This window comes from Sphaerodactylus townsendi, linkage group LG07 (assembly GCF_021028975.2).
Source record: "Sphaerodactylus townsendi isolate TG3544 linkage group LG07, MPM_Stown_v2.3, whole genome shotgun sequence".
Classification (NCBI taxonomy): Eukaryota; Metazoa; Chordata; class Lepidosauria; order Squamata; family Sphaerodactylidae; genus Sphaerodactylus; species Sphaerodactylus townsendi.
Genome location: NC_059431.1, coordinates 14,838,594 through 14,864,691, shown reverse-complemented (window position 1 = coordinate 14,864,691; position 26,098 = coordinate 14,838,594). Strand labels below are relative to the sequence as shown.

At 47.2% G+C, this 26,098-nt stretch overlaps 1 protein-coding gene across 1 annotated transcript in view; it reads right to left on the bottom strand.

The window, feature by feature from the left end:
- The window catches only part of DCC (DCC netrin 1 receptor), a 456,614-nt gene that overhangs the window by 351,473 nt on the left and 79,043 nt on the right, over positions 1-26,098 (bottom strand). The window contains exon 2 of the mRNA XM_048503204.1: positions 8,884-9,040. The gene's annotated coding sequence lies outside the window, so the exon portion shown is untranslated. The remainder of the gene's footprint in view (positions 1-8,883; positions 9,041-26,098) is intronic.

Genomic DNA, 26,098 nt, shown 5'->3' with positions numbered 1-26,098 from the left:
ATGTGTAGATACTTCCACTTGTGGAAAAACAGGGTGATATTCACTAGCTCCTCCCACTCAGTGAAGACCCTCAAACTGATCCTCCTATTGTTCCTGAAGGTTCAGTATCTCAGAGAAACAAAGGTTGGGGTGGGGGTGGGGGAACAGAAGACCGCTATCAAAGGGAGAAGGCAGGAAAGTCACTGTTAATGCATCTTTGCTCCACTTGTATGATGTAAGATCTGAGTCACTGTGGAATATGTTTTGATAAAAAGTAGCCTGTGATAATGGACAATCTATATTCAATAGACTTGCCAGAGATGGCTGGATTGGAGGAGGAGAAGGAGGAGGAGGAGAGGAGGAGGAGTTTGGATTTACACTCTGCCTTTCTCTCCTGTATGGATACTCACAGTGGCTTACAAACTCCTTTCCTCACAACAGACACCTTGTGAAGTACGTGGGGCCGAGAGAGTTCAGAGAGAACTGTGACTGGCCCAAGGCCACCCAGCAGGTGGAGGAACAGGGCAACAAACCCAGTCCATCAGATTAGAGTCCACTGCTCTTAACCACTAACCTCATGTGGAGGAACAGGGAAACAAACCCATGTGGAGGAACAGGGAAACAAACCTCATGTGGAGGAACAGGGAAACAAACCTCATGTGGAGGAACAGGGAAACAAACCCAGTCCATCAGATTAGAGTCCACTGCTCTTAACCACTAACCCACTCTGACTCTCACACCACGATTAAAAGAGGCAAAGACATAACAGAGAAACAGGGAAGGTGAGCACCAAGGTATGCGTTGCTAGGATTAGGGTCTTGCGAAACAATATATATATATATTTTCTTCTCTTCCTTTATCAGATACTCTACCCTGGAAGCTCGCTGAGTGTCCTTGAGCTAGTCAGGCACTCTCAGACTAACCTACTTCAAACAGTTGTTGTGAGAAAGAAACACAGGAGTGAAAAGGAGAACTTTAACCTTCTTGGGTTCCCATTGGGCAGAAAGACAGGATATAAAAGAGACGAGTAAATAAACCATGACCTTGCAGAATCCTGATTTAGACTCTCTCGGGTCTCTTACCCGCCCAACCGTGTACCTGTCCATCCCTCCCCTCCTAAAATATTTGAGTTACACTATTTGCTCAGTTCGTCAAGAGGAACTTGATCTCTAAGCAACTAGCTGCAGGTGATAAAGATGTGGTCAGCATTCAGGCTACGGTCCCCTGCCCCTGTTCTGTATTATGACAGTCTTTCCAAGGGCCGGCAAATAACATGGTGTTTCTGAAAGATGGCTGCCTCCAGGCCTGGTCTCCAAAATGCCAACTTTAATTAAAATGCAGTTGTTAGAAGGAATTGTGTGCATTTCACACTTTAATCACAAAGAAAAGCACTTGAGGCGTTGTGTACTTTCAGAAATTTCTGCTTGACAAAAAACGGCTTGGCTTTCCATCTAAGTCAGAACTGTGGCTCTTATCTTGGGGGGGGTGGGAAGGTGTGAATGTAAAAGCAGGAGTGATGAGTATATTGTACAGCACAAACTTATGATTGTTCTGCAGAACAATGTGAATAACAATGACGGCACAGTAACCATCCTCCAGGTAAAAGCATCTATCAGAGCTAAACGGTAGGGTTTCTAAACTAAGCTGCTTGAAGATGCATACTGAAAATCCTAAAGCATACCCATTGTGAAAATGTACTCTGAATTCCCATATCTCTCTTCTTGCACCGTATCGGTCTCTGGCACTGCAATTCCATCTGATTCAAACCAGGCCTACCGATTGCTCTCCAGGTGTAACCCCCATGCTCAGAATGGGTTGACCCAGTAAGGGGTGGAGACTCAAAGCAGCAAGAGGCTGCAGCAGAGCTCATGTAGTTTGGAGGAGACAAGGCTACCAGACTCGGACCTTGATTGGTATAAGCCCTTAACACCTTGTTAAGGGTTTTTGTGGTTGTAATGGGTGAGAGTTCTCCTGGAAACCTTCATCATGTTGAATCCTGTTCATCAAGCCCTTGGAGTCTTCAGGAGCCAACCCACTTGCAAAGAAGAATTGGACTTGGCAGTATCAGTACACTGTAAATAAAGGACTTGAAAATGCAACATGAACAGGACCTTGAAGTGTAATGTTAAATGTTGATGTTATATGTTAAGAAAGTAAACCATGTTGTTTTTAAAATTTGTTGTTGCAAACTCATTCCAAGTTCTGCCCCACAGAACCCACAGATAGAGGTTACACAGGCTCATCTACATATTTTTTCAGGTCATTGTAAAATAGGTAAAGGTCATTACTGACCAATGGGGTGATGTCACTTCATGATGGTTGTGGTGGGTTTTCCAGGCTGTGTGGCCGTGGTCTGGTGGATATTGTTCCTAACGTTTCACCTACATCTGTGGCTGGCATCTTCAGAGGTGTATCACAGCGGGAACAAGATCCACCAGACCACGGCCACACAGCCCGGAAAACCCACCACAACCAGTTGAATCCAGCCGTGAAAGCCTTTGACAATCACTTCATGATATTTACTAGACAGACTATGTTTATGGGGTGGTTTGCCGTTGCCTTTCCCAAGCATCTACACATTATCCCCAGTAAGCTGGGTATCCATTTTATCAACCTTGGAAGGATGAAAGACTGAAACAACCCTGAGCCAGATATACCCTTGTCTACCAAAAGATCTAAGTACAATTGCAAATTCATCCACCACTTCTTCCTTAACTTTATTTGTAGTGGAATGATCCACAAGGTCCTAGTGCCTGCATTGTTCTATTCCACCCAGCCCCATATGAACGAAAAAAGTATATTTAAAAATTGCCCTTACCACTTCGTAGGAGATTCGCATTCAGAGTTACTTGCGGAGTCTGACTTCGGACATTGGTGAGAGTTCTCTGTAGAGTTTGAAAAGCCAGCTCCTGATCTGGCTGATTTTTTTCCAATGGAAAGGAATGTCTTCATTTGAAAAGGGCAAGTTTCGCCAAAAGTCTTTTGAAGCAATATCAGAGGTGGGATCCAGCAGGTTCTCACCAGTTCCTGAGAGTGGGTTACTAATTATTTGTGTGTGCCGAGAGGGGGTTACTAATTGGGTCCGCTTTTGCCATCTCCACGCCCTCGCCTCCCCGAGAGGCATACTGCCTTTGAACGTGAAGGTTCCATATAGCAATTGCGACTAATAATGTAACTACCTGAACTGGGGTTAATCCCTTTCAGGTACTGCAATTCATGGATTCTCAGCCTTTCGTACCTTTTATCTCACCAGTCTCTATCAAAGAACCTGTGTGTTTCACCATTGCTGTGTTCAGATTTGTGAGTTGGGGCATTTTCTACAATGTGATGGTGATTTAGAAATGACCTGGTGCAAAAACATTTTTTGGGGTCGTGGTGGGGTGGCTGCCCATGGAGGGGGCATCCAACTCAGGTTTTGCCCAGGGCTCAGGTTTGCCTAGGTATGCCTCTGCTCCCTTTGCTGAGGGGGGGCTGGCGAGGGAACCTGTTACTAAAAATTTTGGATCCCACCACTGGGCAATATCAATACTCTTTTACCAAACTGCCATGTTTAACAGTGCACAGGATAATGGTTTTGATAAAGGCTGTGCTTAAAAATGATTCTGTAATACTTAGAAATAATCTCTAAGTATTTTCACCTGCCTGAAACACAGTATTTTCACTTCCGCTGCATCATGACTGACTGCACCTATATCTTTTGGTGGAAAAGTGTAGACTGAAATCCAACTTCTGTCTTGATCAAACGTAGGTTGTCAAGAGACCTTTGGCTGAAGCACCACAGTTTATCTCTCTGTGCTATGGGGTCATTATTTTGAGCTGGCAAACTCCAAGTGATGGCATGGATCTATCACAGCATTTCCATGGATGGAAATCCTCCTGTGTGTGGAAATGCCAGACTGGTTCCAAGCCATATGCTTGTGAAAAACTGGATCTTTTTTTTAATAAAGGAGAAGCCCAATCAACTGGACATGTTGACAATTTGCAATGAGACTGAAAAATACAAGCTGAAGTCCTGCTCCTTTTCTGAAACGGATAAAATAATTCTTTTTCTACCATGCCTTTAAACTTCTACACTTAACCTTTAAAACAGTTTAAGCTGCAAAATAGCTATAATATTAGTAACTACAGATTTTGAAAAGAAATTCCTTTAGCGGGGATTCATTTTCAACAACACGTTCAGTCATAAGTTGAGAAAAAGCACTGAAGACTTCCCGAAAAAAATGAAAAATGAATACTGCGTCACCTGGATATTCTGAAATATCAAAAGCTATCCTTGACGTTTTAACACATGTGATCTGCAGAAGGTAAGAACATCTCCACCATGTCCTCCAATAGTATTGGAGAAGGCTTTCATGGACAGAATCAGGGTTTTCCAGGCTGTGTAGCCATGGGAGGTGGACACAACCGATACCCAGCAACACAGAACGCTCCAAACTGTGCTACGATGGGAAACACATCTTACTTGATAGGCTTCTGAAAATGTAAACCATAGATGCAGGTGAAACGTTAGGAGCAAAAACTATCGGATGCAGAGCCAGGGAACTCCTCATCAGCCAGTTCTCAAAGAGCCTTCATAAAAGTAAAGGACGAGTTTTCTTTTCCCTGTCAAGTCACACCTGATTTAGGGAGACCCCTAGTCTCCATAAGGCCCTTTACGGCCTGGGGCCCTCATACCTGCCGGTAGGACTCACCTTACTCCTCTATAGTATATGTCCTTAGAAGTTGACCTCTCCGCCTCGGCAGAGTATGCGCAATCGTACTTGGATGGTCCCTTTGTCCCTCCATGATGCTTAACTTTAGTTTTCCCACCCGGGCCAGGGCTTTTATGCCCCTGGCCCCTGCCTGGTGGAACGCTCTTCCTCCATCTGTTAAGGCCCTGCTGGACCTCCACAGGGCCAATAAAACCGAGCTGTTCCACCAGGCCTTTGGTGAGGCTGGCCACTGAATCCGCCCCTCTTTGCTGTTTCTGTCGCTCCATATGTCATCTGCTGATTGAATATCGGCCAGTCCCCTCCCAGGGGTTAATGAAGGACATCATCTACTTATTATAATTATAGAAGATTATTGCTGCTAATGTTTTAATGTTTTAATTCATTTATTGTCTTAATTGAAATCATATTATGTATTGTGTTCAATTGTTTTGTGAACCGCCATGAGCTCTTCGGGGGTAGGGGGGTCTATTAGATAGATAGATAGATAGATAGATAGATAGATAGATAGATAGATAGATAGATAGATAGATAGATAGATAGATAGATAGATAGATAGATAGATAGATAGATAGATAGATAGATAGATAGATGGATAGATGGATAGATGGATAGATGGATAGATGGATGGATGGATGGATGGATGGATGGATGGATGGATGGATGGATGGATGGATGGATGGATGGATGGATGGATGGATGGATGGATGGATGGATGGATGGATGGATGGATGGATGGATGGATGGATGGATGGATGGATGGATGGATGGATAGTAGGGTTTTCAGGACAAACATGTTCAGAGGTGGTTTGCCATTGCCTGCCTCTGCACAGCTACTTTGGCGTTCCTTGGAGGTATCTGCCTGGATTGACCCTGCTAAGTTTCTGTGATCTCATGAGAAAGGAAGGAGAAAGAAGAGTAGTAGGTTGGATTTATACCCTGCCTTTCTCTTCTGTTAGGAAAGGGATCTTCAAACTATGGCCCTCCATATGTTCATAGACTACAATTCCCATGAGCCCTACCACTTAGCCATGCTGGCAGGGGCTGATGGGAGTTGTAGTCCGTGAACATCTGGAGGGCCATAGTTTGAAGACCCCTGTGTTAGGAGTCTCAAAGCAACTTACAAACCCCTTCCCTTCCTCTCCCCATAACAGACCTCTTGTGAGGCAGCTGGGACTGAAAGAGTTCTAAGGGCACCCAAAAGGCTTCATTGGGAAGAGAAGGAATCAAACCTGGTTCTCCAGATAAGAGACCAGTGCTCATGTGGAGGAGTGGGGAATCCAACGCGATTCTCAGATTAGGGTTCACTGCACTTAATCACTATACCACACTACCCTGTGCTATCCAAATCAGATTAATTAGTCTTGTGCCTGTGCTGTCAAGTTATAGCTGACTTATGGTGACCCTGAAGAGTTTTTGTCATGATATAAAAGAATAATAATAAAGATTCACAAAAGGGTCATCTTCTAATTAGCAGAGGTTTGCCAACAGCAAGGCCGGAGACAGTAAGTCTTCTAGGGCAAAGGAGCAACAGTTAACCTTTAACATGATTAGTGAGTTGAACTGTGACTATAGACCAATGAGAGGCTGTTGCCGGGGCAGGGGAATAGTATCTGGTTGGATGTATAAGAACCAATGCATTGTATATGCTAAGTTCAGTGTAAGTTCTGAGTCAAAGTTCAGAGTGTTAGTTCAGTGTAAGTTCACTTTGTTCTTGCTGAAGAGTTCTGTATAGCTTTATAGTCTTGTATAGAATAGACTTGTGTAACCTTGCAACTGCTAAAGTAAAACCTTCCTATGGAAAGAACATCTTGCGTGGAGAGTATTCTTTTCCAGAGTGGTAGGAGGCTGCAGTGAGTGCAAGAAGACAATAGACCTTCTCATCTTACCGGAGTAGCTCCGCTTTAAACTCTGCTGATGGTTTTCAAGGCTAGTGACCCATTGCCTGCCTCTGTGTGGGTTGAAGGAGTTCTGAGAGAACTGTAACTAGCCCAAGGTCCCCCAGCAGACTCCTGCATCTGAAAATGTATTCACTGTACTTTCATTTATTTGTTTTGCAATACCCTTTTAAAAATACAATGGATAATTTTAATGCTTTTATTACAAGGTTGATTTTAATATTCCGCTTATTTTCTATTCACTCTGTACATCAACCGCCTTGGATACCCCCAGGATGGTAAAAGGATGGCAGATAAATTCAAAGAACTCTTTTAAGACCAGATCCTCAGTAGCAACTGAAGACAACCCATGAAGACCAGCAAATGACGCAGGAAAAGTTTAGAAACTCAAGAGAGGCATAAAATATCTGTATGGTATTGTAGAATATCAACATATTTTATCTTTGGATACCATAAATAGACACATTTTTTAAGTTAAAGAAAAAGAAAAAAACCAGACCTTTTCTCTGGTACGAAGGAGAGGCCAAAATATTTTAGGGGGATTTCCAGATCACGGGGGTTCCACGCCCCTAACCCCAAGGATCGGGAAGGGACAACTGTACATTTATACATCTTCACTTCTGCTTTTTGGGTTTCTGGTTGGTTCTACAACACAAATCTTATTTCATGGCACACTGAATGTCCTATCCCCGCGGTGGCCAACCTATGGCACTCCAGATGTTCATGGACTACAATTCCCATCAGCCCCTGCCAGGGGCTGATGGGAATTGTAGTCCATGAACATCTGGAGTGCCATAGGTTCGCCACTCCTGTCCTATCCTGTTGACTGCCTTGACTCACTGGCCCTTTAAGAACTTTTGGTCTGCTTCGGACTGAGCCTGCATTCCCTCCATATTTGAATCTGGGAAACACACGCTCTTCCACACCTTGGGCATTCACCCCGCTTCAGATTACAGAAGTCCTGCAGTTTAATTTCAACCTTTCCTCCTCCTTCGCAGGGAAAGTGAAGGCAATCACAGTGGGCTAAGTTTTTTTTCCAGGTTTTCTTGATTCTCCCTCTGCCTTTTCCTGCCCACACCACAGTAGCTCTTTCCACTCTTCAGGCCTTGATGCAGCTCCGTTCCAAGTGCCCAGTATTGGGCTGCAACAAGGTTTCTTTGGAACTTGCTTGGAGGATAGCAGACACATGTCCACCATGCACAGATTTCTAAACTGCCTGCACCACTTCCTCAGTGGTGGAATTCAGCAGGTTAGCACCACTTTGGCAGAACCAGTTGTTAAAATGGTGCTTGTAAACAACCAGTTGTTAAATTATTTTAATCCCACTACTGCATTTCCTTCCTTTGTCGCCATGCTCTCACTGCCCATTCTCTTCAAACTTACCGGTACTTTAATATTTCCAACCCCCTTGGAGGTCAGTGAGCCCTCCTGAAAGCCCCCCTTGAAGAGACTGTTTCCTCCTCTTGCAATATCTCCCACCACATCCACTGTCTCTGGGGTCGAATCCCCACTACCGTCTTAGCCAGGTTTCAGAACACAAACTAACCAGGTTTGAGGGACGACCTCCCCGGTCGAATCCCCACTACCATCTTAGCTAGGTTTCAGAACACAAACAACCTCAAACCTGGTTAGTTTGTGTTCTGAAACCTGGCTAAGACAGTAGTGGGGATTCGATTTGCCTAAGCTCCGAGGTTAGTTCCTGCAAGGGGCTGTGTGGCCAAGCCTCCTTTCCTATGTGTGCACCTGAATAAAATGCAGGATGCCGTCATGTACCGGTATGAGAGAGCAAGCTTGTTTTCTGAGACTGCAAAGACTTGGACCAGGAGTAATGGGTTCAAGGTGAAGGAAAAGAGATTCCACCTACACATCAGGAAAAACTTCCTGACAGTAAGGGCTGTTTGACAGTGGAATGTACTACCTCAGAGTGTGGTGGAGTCTCCTTTGGAGGTTTTTAAACAGAGCTGGATGGCCATCTGTTGTGAGTGCTTTGATTATGCGTTCCTGCACTGCAGAGGGTTGGACTTGACGGCCCTTGACGTCTCTTCAAACTCTATGATTCTATGATTCCACCACAATCACAGGAAAAGTAATGTGTGCATAAAAGACCACTGTGTTGTGATCCACCTGGAGTCTCAGTGAGAAAGGTGGTCTATAAATAATGTCAACAAACAACCAAATAAATAATAAATAAATACCTGCTGTTGGGGTCACAGCATTCTAATCCCTTTACAGAACATAATGTGCAGACCCCTCCTCATAAACAGATCTGCTACTTGCAAGTGGGCATCAGGACTTACCTGTTCACGCTGTCTCTGGAGAAGTAGACGGTGTAGGTCTGAACGTTCCCTTTCACGTCTGCAGGTGGGCGCCAGCTGAGACGGACAAATCGACTGGAGACCAAAACAGGGACCACATCGCGGGGAGCAGAGGGGAGGGCACTGGAGCTTGGGATAGCTAAAGAAGGGGAAGGAGAGGTATCAGTCAGAGAGGTTGGTGGTTCGAGGGTTTTGGGGCTAGTGGGAAGAGCTGTCGTAGGCACCACTGATGTTTTAGGAGACAAAGGACCAAGTGGATCAGGTGTGAATGTGATCAACAGAGGAAGAAGAAAAAGAGAAAAGAAAAAGAACTAACAATAAAATCATTTTTTTGAAACCAAGTTTTGTATAACCAAAAACACGTTTGGAACATGGTGGCAATCGTCACAGGTTTCGCTGAACTTATTCATTTCGTAGAGCCACACTCCATCATTGAGTTAAGCAAGTGGCTTAAATGTGCTTCGGCCTTCTCCCCGGTAGACCAGTAGAACTTATGGACCACATTCAGTTCAAGCCGAACTGAAAGCAACGCTATATGACCCTCTTTTCTCTTCAGCAGCCTTTACTAAAACATTTTGAGGCAGGAAATAAAAAATGGAGTTCCCCATTGTTTTTACCCCCAAATGTTTCATTTGCAGCTTTGAAACATTTTAAGTGAATCCCCTTTTAAAATCATTTCCCAGTTGAAACATTTTGAAAATAACTTTAGTTCCTGTGCAATCTATTGACGATGTTCCCACACTTCTCTGCTTCCCTGAACCTCCTCCTCGGCGCCATTTTCTGAGCTCATTCCATTCCCCTTCATGTGTTTATTTGCAGCATTTCTGTTTGTTCTTGTTTTTTTTTTAATTTGGGGGTCAATCTTTAAAGCATCAGGCATATAGTGCCCCCGATATCGGCCCCTAACATCCGGGCCGCAAATCCATCACTGTGACTCACCATGCCTCCCTTTATCGTAGGGAGGGAGGGATTTTATTTGATCGAGACGCTGGACGCCAACTAACTAATTTATATCTTGAATTTTAATTTAATTTTGACTTAGGTCTGTATTTGATAAATGTACTAGGAGATTTTATTGCTGTTTTTATATGTTATTTTAATTGTTATTCAACTGTATTGCTCTGAAGATTGTTGTAATAATCGCCCAGATAAAGCTTCCTCCGGGGATGGGGCGGTCTAAAAATCTAATAAAATAAATAAAAAAAATAAATATGAGTGGAGAATTGAAGAACAAGATTTTGAAGCACTGAGCCATTGATTCAACACAGAACCTTTTTTAAAAAGGGGGAAAATCATGTTGCGGGTAGAGGCGTGGCCCTTCCTGCTCAGTGACCTGATACACAGAATAATACACCAGACAATATGTATGTAGTGTGGGTAAGAAAAATGGCCATAGCCAGGAATTTATTAACCGAAAACACAGGAAAGCAACATTGGCGCAGCATGGGAAGTGATCAAGCATCTGGGCAGCCCGAGTGCTGTCCCCCAGAGGATGACTAGTTCCTCCAGCCCGGCCTCGCTGGAGGAGATGTAACCAAGCAGAAGATTGGAGGTGAGACAGCTTCCAGACCGGGCGAAAATGCTCCATGACTGGAGCCCCCTTTCCATCCTTCGCTAGAGGGCACAAGCTCCTTAGCCCCCCCCCACAGGGCATTCCAACCGTGGGTTTGTTCTACCCTCCCCTACCTCTTAAGGAGGGTATAATACAAACCAGGGAGCTCTCCCCAGCTCCCTCCTGCCAGCAGATCACCCCCATGCGCTTAACCTCGCAAAGCGGCAATGCGACAAATTCAGGAAAACAGTTAAACATTTCCAAAAACAGGGAACGGGTGGGTGGGAGAATCCCTCGACATTCTGGCCGGAGTGAGGCCGAAGGCCATAATTGGCAGGCAGGAGCCCTTTATAGTGTTCCCTACCTCCGGCCCCTTTTTTTGATGATCGCGTGTTCCCGCGCTAACGCGAATGAGCCGCACGTTTTCACCCAATCGGCCCGGGCCCTCCTGCTGCAGTGTAAGGCAGACTGGGCCCGGGCCGCCTGGCCCTCTGCGCATGCGCGGAACGGCCGCGCATGTGCAGACGGGCCTGGAGCCTTCGCCGGGCCCATCTGCCCTCCCGCAACGGCGGCCGCGTTTTAGGCGCGGCCGCGCTTAATGGCAGCCATGAATTGTTTTGAGGGAATGAGTACGGACATAGATTGTAAAGGGGGGAACTGAAAATGTTTCAGAAACATTTTAGGTGATTTGTACGGAAAGGACCTATGACTTATGCCTGTAGTTCATAAATTGGTAAGAATTGAATGTTGTGGATATGTCTCAGAAATTGCATAGATTCTTTTTATTTAGATATTTATATTTTAAATATGTTAGATTTTAGGGTTCTCTGATTTCACCGTGAAGCCAATGAGCAGTGAGGCTTCATGAAACTTTACCAAATATTTCATTGATCAGTGCTGTAAATACAGCAGTTTCAGCTTGCAAAGAGCAATGTTTTCCCTGAGCAAACAACACGGTATGAGGAACAGAGAAGAAGCAGAATTAAAATTAGAACATTCCCCAAGAAGAATCAAGAAGACCTTTTGCAATTTTAATAAAAGTCTTCACATACAGATTAAACACTTTCCAACAGAGACTTTTACCTTTGACACATTTAATCGCAAAACATATATTCCAAAGACTGCAAACACTATCTTCAGACCTTCCATCTTCTGCTCTTTTGTGCCAGTTCAATGTAAATACTACAGAGTTTCCAGCAATTCCAAGAACTATTCTACGTCACTGGCAGTATTCTTTTTTTACCAGAAGTGAAGTAACACGTTTCATTTGATCTTAATTTTTTTGTTTGTATTTTCATCAATGGTTTCAATACCGGTCCATTCCGCACAGCACAAATGAGAAGACTGGCAATCAGATTAAAAAGAGGAGATGGCTTAATTTTACTCTACGCAGCCAAAATAAGATATCTTGGGGAGTTCTTTTAAAAAGCGGCCTCTCATTTCTTTTCCAGACAGCAAGGGAATCAGAGGAGGGAAGGGGATTTTTTCCTGCCTGCCCGGTCATTTCTCTGGTCAGTTTCATCCTCTGCTTGTATCCACCATTTTGGGATTCTCCCCGCCATTTTGGGATTCTCCCTGCCACCATTTTCTGAAGGCTACCCCAGGTTGTTTGCTCTGCAGGCTCTGAACCTGGGTGCCTTTTCAGACTGAAAAGTACATAATTATACTTAGTTCTTCCTGGCAATATATAGTTCTTGTTTTTTGAGGAGCTGTATTTGAAGGTACTCAGAGGCTCATTCCGCACATGGAGAATAATGCACTTTCAAATTGCTTTCAGTGCTCTTTGAAGCTGTGCAGAATAGCAAAATACACTTTCAAACAGTTGTGAAAGTGGTTTGAAAATGCATTATTTTGCATGTGCGGAAGGGGCCAGAGAGAATCTTAGCAGCTCAGAGGACTCCCACTGAAAAGCACTAGGACTGGTATCTTCATTTTTTTTTAAAAAAAGGAAAACTATATATTGCCAGAATTGGCAGGAAGAGCTGAGTACAACAACATTCTTTTCGGGTTGAAAAGGCACCCAGGATCGGAGCCTGCAGAGCAAATGTCCCTTCCGCAAATAGAGGCAGGGAGAATCCCTTCAGCAACACGCAAAATGTCAGGCGCAAGCAAAGGGTGACTCCTTTTGTTTCTTTCCATGGCACATGTCTTATCATGACATGCCTCGGAAGATGCCAACCTTAGATACAGGTGAAATGTTAGGAGCAAAAACTACCAGACCACAACCACCCAGCCCACAATACCACGTTGATTCCAGCCATAAAAGCCTTGGACAATTCAGTTCTGGTCGCCGCATCTCAAAAAGGATATTGAGGAGATAGAAAAAGTGCAGAGAAGGGCAACAAGGATGATTGAGGGACTGGAGCACCTTCCCTATGAGGAGAGGCCAGCTGCAGCAGCTTTGGGACTCCTTTTTTTTTTAGTTTTGGAGAGTGGCACGGGTTGAGGGGATATGATTGAAGTCTATAAAATTATGCATGGGGTAGAAAATGTTGACGGAGAGAAATGTTTCTCTCTTTCTCACCATACTAGAACCAGGGGGCATTCATTGAAAATGCTGGGGGGAAGAATTAGGACTAATAAAAGGAAACACTTCTTCACACAACGTGTGATTGGTGTTTGGAATATGCTGCCACAGGAGGTGGTGATGGCCACTGACCTGGATACAGGGCTTTAAAAAAAGGTGCGCGCTTGATGGACAGATTTATGGAGGAGAAGTCGATCTATGGCTACCAATCTTGATCCTCTTTGATCTGAGATTGCAAATGCCTTAACAGACCAGGTGATCTGGAGCAACAGCCGCAGAAGGCCATTGCTTTCACATCCTGCACGTGAGCTCCCAATGGCCCCTGGTGGGCCACTGCGAGTAGCAGAGAGCTGGACTAGATGGACTCTGGTCTGATCCAGCTGGCTTGTTCTTATGTTCTTATGTTCTTATGTGGTCGCCCCCACCACTGCCAACGGGGGCTACTCTTCATTTAATGCCACTGACCAAAAATATTGAAAAAGGCAGCAGTTTCTGAAATGGACCTGAAATTGTCTCGGTCTCTGAATGAACCCCGGCCACCAGCAGGAAATCGAACCCAATCTTGCCCACCACTTCAAGCTCCCCTACCCTGCTGGTATTCTGTAAGCCACAGAGTGTTTGATACATAACATTTTTCTGTTATTACCAGGGAAAAAATCTATTTCACCTTTGCAAGCTGCTAGGAAGCAGGCACTGAATAGCAAACGTGTTATTTACACTCAGGGTACAATACAGAAAAAGAGAAGCACATCTACAGCCTATTTTTATGTTTCTCGAGAGGTTACTTCCTAAATCACTTGAAGGTTTTCTTTGTTCCTTTCTTTGTTTTTCTTTTTTACGAGGACGTTCAATCATTTCACGCCTGGTCAAGGAGTCTGACCAGGTACGCACCTGTTGCACAATGCAACTGCACAGACAAGGGGTCTTTTTTGGGTCCACGTCATTATTCAACCCGACTGCCAAAACACCTTTGCTTGTGTCTTTGCACGGGGATAAATGGCAAAGCAAAGCAGAAAGGGATCTAACAGCCCACTCCATTACTGTTAACGATCACCCTACCCCTTTCCATTGTGCAAAGCACTTCACAGTGCGCAGCTCATTTATCCTCCCTAAAGACTGGCATGTTTACCATCCCGCTGACTTCTGAGCTCAGCCAGGACCTGAACCGGGGTTGTGGGTGTGCGTAAAGTGCTATCGAGGGGAAGCCAACTTGTAGCAAGACTTGGTGGGGCTTTCAAGGAAAGGGGTTAAGCAGAGGTGGTTTACCGTTGCCTTCCTCTGCATCAAGTTTTACCACGGACGTGAGGCGACCCTGTAGATTTTCAAGGCAAGAAGCTTCAGGAGGTGGGTTTGCCATTGCCTGTCCCTGTAGGGGCTGAAAAAGTTCTGAGAGACCTGTGACTAGCCCAAGGTCTCACCCAGCAAGTTCCATGTGGAAGAGTGGGGGATCAAACCAGGTCCTCCAGATCAGAGTCTGTCACTGTTAAGAAGAAGAGTTTGGATTTATATCCCCCCTTTCTCTCCTGTAGGAGACTCAAAGGGGCTTACAATCTCTTTGCCCTTCCCCCCTCACAACAAACACCCTGTGAGGTGGGTGGGGTTGAGAGAGCTCCGAAAAGCTGTGACTAGCCCAAGGTCACCCAGCTGGCATGTGAATTCCCCAGATAAGCCTCCACAACTCAAGTGGCAGAGCTGGGAATCAAACCTGGTTCCTCCAGATCAGAGTGCACCTGCTCTTAGCCACTGCTCTTAGCCACTACGCCACTGCTGCTCTTAACCACTATACCATACAGAAAGTAAACTAACAGACTTACTTTATTTTTTTCTACATCCTAAAATTGTAAGCAGCTTACAGCCACAAGGGAAAGGCAGAATATATACATTTTAATTAATATATAAACTGTGCCCACGTATGCATCAGTCTCATGGTAGAAAGCATTCAAAATACACTGTTGTCTATCATGGTACACAGTACACACATATGGTTTTTATGTGTGTAGACACTGCCTGCTTTGGACAGAACACATGCAAGAGGGGCAAGTACATTTGGAGGAGGAGGAGGAGGAGGAGGAGGAGGAGGAGGAGGAGGAGGAGGAGGAGGAGGAGGAGGAGGAGGAGGAGGAGGAGAAGGAAGAAGAAGAAGAAGAAGAAGAAGAAGAAGAAGAAGAAGAAGAAGGAGGAGGAGGAGGAGGAGGAGGAGGAGGAGGAGGAGGAGGAGGAGGAGGAGGAGGAGGAGGAGGAGGAGGAGGAGGAGGAGGAAAAGGAGCAGGAGGAGCAGGAGTTTGGATTTATACCCCACCTTTCTCTCCTGTAAGAAGACTCAAGGTGACTTACGAGCCCCTTTCCCTTCCTCTCCCCACACAGACACCTTGTGATGTAGGTGGGGTTGAGAGAGTTCTGAGAGAGCTGTGAGTGGCCCAAGGTCACCCAGCAGGAATGTAGGAGTGTGGAAACCCACCTCGTTCACCAGATAAGCCTTTGCCACTCAGGTGAAGGAGTGGCAAATCACACCTGGTTCTCCAGATTGGAATCCACCTGCTCTTAACCACTTCACCCAGCAGGAGATAAAAAGAGGGGGCAACTTACTAAGGGGGAAGTGCAATCATCCCCACACAATGATGCAATTTGGGGCACAGCCCCTAGATGACACCATCATGCCAAGCATGATTCTCTGGCATGATTCTCCAGGACTTGCCAAAAAGGGTTTCGGGGAGAATGCGAAAGCATCATTGCCAGCATGATGGCTTCACTTCTGGGTCACATATGGGGATGACAATCATGCCTTTCCCTATTTGGCCAGCTTATTTATAAGTTGTCCCAGCCTGTCTTGATATTGTGGAATTCAGCGAATACTCCAGGACAGTTGCGTGCGCACATGGAACAACCACGTCTGTCTTTGTTTTGTTTTCTTTTCAAACCCAGAACAGAGAGGGGCGGGGCACGGGGAAGGAATAATCCATTTTGACTTGCATGAGATTCTTCGGAGTGATCCGATCTGCCAGTACTTGAACAGAACAGCGACGGCAAGTACACAAGCACATATGTGGGAGGAAGAAGGGGGAAAAAATATTCCACATCAGGTCACATAAGGAGCGTCAGTCTCTTCAAAACCATGCTAAGAGGATCACTCAGACAGACTAAATTAACTGAGGACATGACACCGCATTTCTAAATGTTTTTGTGCACACACAAAAACACACACACACACACACACATTCCTAATACGCCATTAGCAGTGCTCAGATAGGGAGAAGAAGAAGAAGAGTTTGGATTTATATCCCCCCTTTCTCTCCTGCAGGAGACTCAAAGGGGCTTACAATCTCCTTGCCCTTCCCTTCTCACAACAAACACCCTGTGAGGTAGGTGGGGCTGAGAGAGCTCCGAGAAGCTGTGACTAGCCGAAGGTCACCCAGCCGGTGTGTGTGGGAGTGTACAGGCTAATCTGAATTCCCCAGATAAGCCTCCACAGCTCAGGCAGCAGAGCGGGGAATCAAACCCGGTTCCTCCAGATTAGATACACGAGCTCTTAACCTCCTACGCCACTGCTGTAATAAGAGCCATGGATCAAAACGCTGGCCTTCCTGGAGACCCCAATGCATAGCCTATCAAGATGATGCCAAAGTAAGGCCAAAGTTTTCACTTACAGACATTTATACCCGTCGCTTCAGAGAACGGCAGTGTGGGCCTTGAGAAGGCCAAAGGCAAGAGACAGAGCCTATGGAATATTAAGCATTTTCTCTCCTCCCCCCCTCCCCCGCAACCCCGACTTGCTTGCACAATCAATTATCCCAAGGAAAAAATTATATGATAGATACCTACGCCAATCACAGCAAAAGGAAAAAATGCCTGTGTGTGTCCAGACCCCCGCCCACTGCTGCACCAGCCCTTAACTTCCCCCGCCAGCACATAAAATTAGAAATGGATCTCACATCTTTCCGTCCAAATCACAATTTGATTAAAAAGGGAGAGCAGAGCCCTCGGCCTTTTAAGGGAAAACATGCTATTTTTGTCAAATGTTTGCTTGTTTTCTCAATTGTTAATGTTTTTGCGCCTGGGCCTTCTCATCCTGCTTCCCTTGCAGCGTTATCTCTCTCCAGTGTGGTCCACTCAAGCTGCATGACGGAGGGAGGAAACTTTCTGACTTTCAAAAGAGCACCGTGCTGGGATTGTGAAAATAGGATGGGGTGGGGTGAAATGATGCAATGGCATGGCCTCTCTCTCTCTCTCTCTGACGGATCCAGGGGTGTAACGAGGCAAACTGGAGCCCTGGGCAAAATCTGAGTTGGATGCCCCCCCCCAATGGGCGGCCACTCCACCATGACCAAAAAATTTTTTTTTGAACCAGGTCATTGGTGCCTGCAGGGGGTGCATTTTTAGACATATCGCCCCATCTCCTTAGCTCCCATTGGAAAAAATGGACCCTTTGAGAGTCCATAACGTTGGCCCCCCTGAACCAAACTGCACCAAACTTGGGGGGTGCCATCATGACAGTATCCAGATGATACCCTGAAATTTTGGTTTTGATATGTCCAAAAATGCGCCTCCTGCAGGAACATCCCAGAAATTTGCCCAAGAATCTTTGTTCTGCATTGAGTTTTCTGCCTTGCTGTCAATGGGGATTGCAGGCTGCGGGGGGGGGGGCGATGCCATTTCTGAAGGCACAGTCTCAAAAGCTTTCAGGGGTCTCATCCCAAGGAGAGACTGCCCTAATGATACTCCCCAGGTTTGGTGCAGTTTGGTTCAGGGAGGCCAAAGTTATGGACCCTCAAAGGTGTAGCCCCCATCTCCTATTAGCTCCCTTTGGAAACAATGGGGGATGGGGCACCCCTTTGGGAGTTCATAACTTTGGACTCCCTGAACCAAACTGCACCAAACTTGGGGGATAGCATAAGGACAGTCTCCTGATGATACGCTGAAATTTTGGTGCCTCTAGCCTAAAAACTGCGCCCCCTGCAGGCCAAAAACAAAAAAACCACTAAAATACCCCAAAACGAACACTGCATTTTTGGTGCCCCCCACAAGGTGATACCCTGGGCAGCTGCCCACCTTGCCCAATGGGCATTATGCCCCTGGACGGACCCTACAAGCTTGGATTTTTCTCAGGCTGCAGTTGTCAACCACCAAGTGAATTTCCAGATCTTTCAGAATCAAAACTCATCTCCAGACTACAGAGACCAGTCTTGTTAGAGAAAATGGGACCGTTGAGTCATGCCCACTGAGCTGCCTCCTACCCGCTTCCCCTTGTTCTTTGTCTTTTAACTACGCGGCCCATTTTAGTGAGGGGCCTCTTGGGTCCCTTGGGAGGGTTTAGTTTTAGTTCTCGGATGCTGGTGTTGTACGTTGTAATGCTGTAATGCTGTTTTAATGGTCTAGTAATGACACAGAGCTTATATTAGATATGTATTAGTTTTAATTTAGGCCCTGTCTGTTTATGTTCCTTTTGCACACCGCCCTGAGCCCTTCGGGGGAGGGCGGTATATAACTCCAATAATAAATAAATAACCCTCTCAGGATTGCAGAAATCAGGTTTATTGCTTTAGAGTGCACACCAACAGGGTTTCAGCCAAATCGAACATTCACCTACAACGCAACAGTTTATGTCTCCATCTAAGCAACACCTCCCCTGACGGTCACCCCCAAAAGCATCCTCAGGCTCCTCAGCCCTCCCAAGATCAAAGCTGGATACGTAGAAGTTGTTGTTTGGCTAGGCTGGGAAGAGCTGTTTCTATCAGTCTCTAAACAAAGCACAAGCACGGACAAGGAACTCTTGGGTGCCACAGACTCTTGGACTCCCCTGGGTGGCCATGGCCAGACACAATGGGGATTGGGGCTTGACCCTTCGGATGGAGGATTCTATAGCATTTAATCCCCACTCAGCTCTGCCCCAACCCCAAATTTCACCTTCCCCAGGCTCCAACCCAGTGGTGGGATCCAAAAATTTTAGTAACAGGTTCCTATGGTGGTGGGATCCAAATTGTGGCGTAGCGCCAATGAGGCTGGGCTGGGCATGACGGGGGCGTGGCCGGGCATTCCGGGGGTGGGGCATTCCTGGGCGGGGCTGTGGCAAGGACATAGCCACTGCTCCGGTCCTTGGGCGGGAAACAAATGCATGCACGCGCAGGCTGCCATGCACGCCGGTGCACCTCCTGCTGACTGTTTCAAGTTCTGCGTGCTACTGCTGAGAGGAGGGGCATAACTAAGGCAAAAATCACATGGCAAAATCACCAATTAGTCACCCCCTCTCGGCACACACAAATAATTAGTAACCTACTCTCAGGAACCTGTGAGAACCTGCTGGATCCCACCTCTGCTCAAACCTCTAACCTTCAGGAATTTCCCAAGCCCGAGTTGGCCACCTTATCTTAAGCAGATTCCAGCAGCGCCCCTGGAACAGTAAAAACACCGTTCCAAGGGTGCTGTTTGCACGGCTGCCACCTCTGAATCGAGGCAGCACCCTGCTTTTCCCGGGGAAACGCATTTGGGAAATAGCGTTTCTCTGCCGGCGCCACTTTTCGATGCCTCCATTTCCCCCCACACTCACCTTCTCTCCTTGCTGACTTCCTCAAGGAAGGGAGGGGGTTGCTTTAAAGTTATTTATTTTCTTTAAAGTTATTTATTTTATTTATTGAGTTTTATTAGATTGCTATCCTGTCCTTTCCTGATTATATTCTGGCTCAGCGCAACTTAGACCAAAGTGTATACAATTGATTTGAAATCCATATATTAATTAAAAAAACCTCCTACATTTTAAAATTCTGGTCTTAAGTTCTGACCAGCATTCTTGAAAGTAAATGCAGTGACAGGGACAACAGGTAGGGGAGGAGGGGGAGAAAAAGAGAAGGCCAACCAAACGGTACAAAATTGAAAACTGCAAGCAAAGGTCATCTAAGATGTAACCATCTCTGCCTCAGCTATAAATATTTTTTAGCAGGTGGGGAGATAAACTCTAAAGCCAAAACCAAGTCTGAGAGTCCAAGTTTATCCCATATTTCTCAGCTGCTGCCAGACAAACGTCCACCTGGTGGAGTGAGAGCCGGGAAGACCAAGGATTAAACATCACCTGACAAACTGCTAGGGACATATGGAGCTGCTTATACAAAGCCATGTTATTAGTTCGTCTAGCTTAGTGTTTGCTCTTCTGATTAGCAGTGGCTTTCTGGGGTATCAGGAAGGCAAAAAAACGACATTATTTTCCAACACACGTTCGAGATTTTTGTTTTAAACTGGAGACCGTGGAGCTTAAAACTGGAACTTCCACAAGAGAAGTATCTGTTTTACCACCAAGTCATGGCTAAATTTCATGACTGGCTCTCTGTTAAGAGTTGCCCACTCCCTTGGGAGTAATAAAATGGGAGTAATAAAAATAAAAGATGCAGGAAAGACAGATGAAATGGACTGGTGCAAGAAAGATAGATGCATAGGCATAATTTTGATTTCAGTATATATGTATCTGTGTAATTTTAATTTCAGATATACCCATTAGAAGCCTCAAAGAACTGTTGGAAGTTGTTTGAACATACTGGCAGACTGAGAAAGACGCACGAAAAACGTTCTATGCGCGCAAGACGTTTTTATGTAGAACCTACAGAATTGGAATATGGACTATATGGAACTGAAGCTTTGTTTCCTGAAAAAAAGAATTGAATGGACTAAGTGATTATTTATGTTTAGTTATAAGAGTTGGAAGACTTATGCTGTATCTTTAAGAACTTTGTCAGAGAAATAAGGAAATGTAAATACAAATAGAAGTGTTAAGTTGTTTAATTATATGTAAGATCAATATATAAGATTAGACACAGCCAGAGTGCAACGTGTGTATTTTTGAGTTTATTTGGGCTAACGTTGACATTGCACTCTTAAAGATAGTGGTAATTTTCATGACTGACCAATGCCATCAGGGGAGATTTCCAAATTTCTCCCCAAGAGGAATTATTCCTGGAACACCCTGCCCTGATCGCCATTGTCTGTGTTACAGAATTGCCTACAGATTGCTTTTTTGCTTATGTTGTCAGGCTAGGAAGACAGGTAGGTGCAGGAGATGTGTTTTGATAGCTATTACAGCTATGGGGAAATGGCGGAAATATGGATTTCAATGCATGCCAAATACACAGAGAGCATGGATCAAAATACACATTGTATGCGTGTCCACACAAACGAAGTTTACCAGCATTTGCAGCGACACTTATCAGCAGAACGCAGAGTGCGGAAAATTGACAGAGCAAAACCACAGGACAAATATGAATCAGTACAAGCCACTCCAGCTTCAAAACCAGGACGATAACAATATTGGCGTATCTTACAAGGATTACGGAGGATAATGCAACCTTTCAATACTGAAAAAGTGCTGGGTAAGTGCTAAGGGGTATTAGAGTCACTGATAGGAGCTATTATGGCACCTTCACAGCAAAGAGCTGAAGGGCACAGTAACATCACAGACTTTAAAAGACCGAGACCTTTCCATGAAAACTGCAGATCTGGGCTGGAGGACTAAGCAACGGCTCGGCGACAAAGAATCGGCTTTCCGTGCGGGATGCCCCAGGTTCGATCCCTGCTATCTCCAATTTGTGAGGTGTTTCTCTCTCTGGAGAGCCGATGCCACTCACCATTGACAACACTGAAGTCAGTGATCTGACTCAATATAAGCCAAGTACTTATATTGATCATATGTCAGTAACAGAATTCTCAGGATTCAATAGACTAATAGTGTGATCAGAAGCAGAATTATACCCTTTTGACTTTGGTGGACTTAAAAAGAGTACAACTCTGGTTACGACTGCACTGTTAAGTTTCCCAGGATCCTACGGAGTTCACAATGGCACAAAACTAAGAAAACAGACTTAATGTAAATTGGGATGGGCAGCCCAATCTGTGGGGAGATTTGGCTCTTGGAGCCAGCACAGGGCAACGAAGTTAAGATGTTTCAGATTAAATTCCAAACCAAGACGAAGTTAATTTTGGAAATTCCATATTCTTTTACTTTCCAACATTCTGTTTTTCTCTTTCTCTTCACCTTTTTTTCTTCTCTTTATTCTCCAAACACTTCACTCCTTTGTCAGTCTATCTAATGCTACTTTTCTCTTTCTATTTCCTTCACTTTATGATTCTATATGTGTTTTAATCTTAATATATAAGTAAATGTAATTCCTATGTTTAAGAGACTATATTATTAAGTGCTAATGTATAAATGCTTATTATATTGGTTCTCTTGGAAAAATAATGGTAATAAAATATATTATTTTTAAAAAGAGTACAACTCTGGTTACGACTGCACTGTTAAGTTTCCCAGGATCCCACGGATCCCAAGATCACGCAACGTGTGATTGGTGTTTGGAATATGCTGCCACAGGAGGTGGTGATGGCCACTAACCTGGATAGCTTTAAAAGGGGCTTGGACAGATTTGTGGAGGAGAAGTCGATTTATGGCTACCAATCTTGATCCTCTTTGATCTGAGATAGCGCGGCCGCGACTTAAACGCAGCCGCCGTTGCGGGAGGGCGAGGGGCCCGGCGAAGGTTCCAGGCCCGTTCGCGCCTGCGCGGCCGTCCCGCGCATGCGCAGAGGGCCGGGCAGCTCGGGCTCGCCCTGCGCAAGCGCAGGGGGCCCCAGCTGATAGGCGGCGTGCTCTCGCAATACGCGGGAGCACGTCTGCGGAGGGGGCGAGAGGCTGGGCCTATAAAAGGCCCCGCCTCGTGGTCGCCGGCCCACTCCGCTGCCGAACTGCGAGGGATTCCGAACTTCGAGGGATTCAAGGATTTGTCCGGGTATGGTGGGGGCGGGGGGGTGAAGCCGATGGGTCGGCTGCCTGCCGTTTACAGCCCCCCCTTTTTGCCACGGGACCTCCGCAGTGGCTAAAAGCGCCGACAACGACCGCGCCGCCTTAGCGGGGGCGACAGGCCTTCTTGCCCCCCCTTCCTTTGTCACGGGACCACCGCAACGGGTATGGCGCCGGCAACGGCCGCGGCGCCATAGCGGGGGCGACGGGCCTTACTGCCCTCCCCCGCTCCTCTTTTGTTTGTTGTTTATCTGCTTTACCAGGGGACTCCCGCGACGGACAATGCGCCAGGCGACATGGGGGGGGCGACGGGCCTTACTGCCCTCCCCCCCTCCTCTTTTGTTTGTTGTTTATCTGCTTTACCATGGGACTCCAGCGACGGACATGGCGCCAGGCCAGCGTGGGGGGGGGGCCTAGCAAGCGTGGCGGCTGGGACTACCCGGGCGTACGTGGCACACACCCCCTTTTTTCGCTCACCAGAAGTTCCCCCCCCATTTAACGTTGCAGCAGGGGAACAGTGCCATTTACCCCGGTGCAAGGGGTGGATGCCCCACCTTTCGGGTGGGCAGCAGACATGGTATTGGGGAGTGGGTTCATTCATCACCCCACCCCCAAGAAACGTGCCGGGTGGCTTCGGGCCAGTCACAGTCCTCTCAGAATTCTCTCTGACCCACCGCCCCCCCGTTTTGGTTTTGCCTTATCATGTCGGCTTCGGGGACAGAAAAACCCCACGGTCTAAGAGGGGAGCTGGCGGGCCACGGGCAGCGGGGGTTGGCCACATGACTTTCACAGTAATCTCGCTTATTTACTAACTTTTTGCCTTGTTTTGGGGATCTCCAATTCCGTTCCTGTCCAGCTGGCTGAGTAGCTACTAGACGCTTTGTTCGTTGTTCCCAGTAGTGTGAGAGGCACCACACCGTAGCTCAGTGCGGTTGTAGCTCATTGCTCTCATTACTCCAACTATTCGTCACACCATGGCACCGGCTAAGGGAGATAAAAGGAAAACCCCGAGTGGGGACCAGGGCCGAGCTAAGCAAGCCCCCAAAGTGAGAGTTACAGCCTCTCGTGGGTCGGGCTCCAGCAGAGCATGCCCAGGCCCCTCCCAGGGAGCTCCTAGAGACCCCCCGTCAACTAGCAGGCCCCGGCGAACAACGGCGGGAAAGGCGCCTGCTTGGCGCGACCTAGATTCCCCAGCAGGGGCCAGGGCGGGGCAACCCACTTCTTCATCTCATGTTGCCCGGCCTAAGCGCTCTCAAGGGGCAGCCTCTAGAACTTCAGAAGCCCGGAGCCGGGAAGCAGCAACCCCGGCAATTAGAAGTGCTGTGCAGGGGGCAGCACCAGCCCCCCCCCCGGGAACCAACCAGGGGTTTCAGATCTCAGTGCCCAGATTTTCAATGACCTGGCGAATACATTCGCAAGGTTGGCCAAGAGCTCTTCCGCCAGCGGAGCAGCGGCCTCTTTCGCTACTACATCAGCAGGCCCTTCTCAGCCAGCAGGGGACCAGGGGGAGGAGGCCTTTTCACAGGAAGAAGAGGAGGAGACCGCGAGCCCGTCATCGGCGGAAGAGGGCGAAGGGTCCAGCCGGGACATCCAGCGTAAGAAGCCAAGGAAAGGATCTCGCCGGCACGCATCTCGTCGGCGTTCTCCATCGTCTTCCTCCAGTGAGTACTCCTCGGATGAGGACTCTCCTCGGGGGGAAGGAACATTTTGGGAGGATGCGGCAGCCGTCCCATCACTCCCCCCAGGCCTGAGCGACCGCAGGCCTGGAGCTTCACCGCCAGGGGGGGCCCCACCCCACCAGTCCCCTTCAGCGGTGCGAAGCCCACCAAGCATCCCCCAGGAAAACACCTCACCCGTAAGCTGAAGGATAGGGCCCTCAACGGGTATTATGTGGACATTTTTAAATTTCTCCGCCCAGGTGCCTCTTCAGGTGTCACGGGGTCCTCCTCCACCGGTCCCAAGGCCAAACGGGTGGAAGGACCTGATAACTGGTTGCTGGGTTTCGGGGAATACATGGCATTGGTTTGACAGCCTACCCGCTATGGGCCTGGCACCTGGCGACCCACCAGTGCTCAATGTGCTCACGGGCTTTCGTCTTATAGGGGGGACTCTGCGGCTCTGAGTTACGACGAGGAGTTTAGCATGGATGCATCGGGATGCAGTGATGCTTTCGATGGGACAAGTTAAATCCAGGAAAGCGTGGACAATGTTTGTGCAGCCATTTGCCCGCCCCCAAGGCCACTCTCTTAAGAAACGGCCGACTTTTCGGGGGGAGGGTTCCCGCGAGGTTTGCCTAGGCCCCCACACTAAGACAACTTGCACAAGAGGCATTAAGTCCCGGCCCTTTCGGGGAGCCCGGCCCTCAAGTAACCAAACTCCCAGGGGAGGAGGGCCGGGCCACTCCGCCCCAGCCGCCTCATCCTAGAACGGGAGTACTTGGGTCCTGGGGAACCCTGGCTGCGTCCCCGGTCAAACTCCCGCACTACAGTCCCACTATCTGGCTATCCTAACCGGCCGGTTGCCAAATTCCTTTTGGGAAGGGTTTTCTCAGGGTTTCCACATTCCCTACACTGGTCCCAAGGTGGCCACTGACTGCAGTAACCTTAAATCTGCCAGGGACATGCCCTAGTGGTAGAAGCAAAACTTTATGGAAAGAGTGGCCGCCCGGCCGCATGGCTGGTCCCTTCCCTTCCCCCCCACTCCCTAACCTGAGGGTTTCCCCCTTGGGCGTGGTGCCTAAAAAGGCCCAAGGAGAGTTCCGTTTAATTCACCATTTATCCTACCCCAAGGGCTCCTCAGTAAACGACTACATAGAGCAGGATCTCTGCTCCGTCCGCTACGCATCGTTTGACCATGCCATCAATCTGATCAGGGCTTGCGGGCCAGGGGCTCTCCTGGCAAAGTGCAACATACAGTCCGCCTTTCGGTTACTCCCCATACACCCAAATGACTTTTGCCTGTTGGGCATTAAATTCCAGGGGCAATGGTTTGTCGATAAAGCCATGCCCATGGGCTGCTCCATTGCTTGCGCAGCCTTTGAGAACCTTCAGTTCCTTTTGGAATGGGCAGCAAAGGGTCGTTTTTCCAGCCCATTTGTCACACATTACTTGGACGACTTCCTCATAGTGGGGGAGGCGGGCACCCTACAATGCCACCAAAGGCTTCTGACTTTCAGGCATTGGCGGCAGAGCTAGGTGTACCACTGGCCGCATGGAAAACCGAGGGCCCCTCGCACACCTTAATTTCCTGGGATCACGTTGAACACGCTACAGGGCACATCCAGCCTCCCAACAGATAAGTTAGCAGCCATTAAGGACTTATTATTTCAGCTGCGAGGGAAATCAAA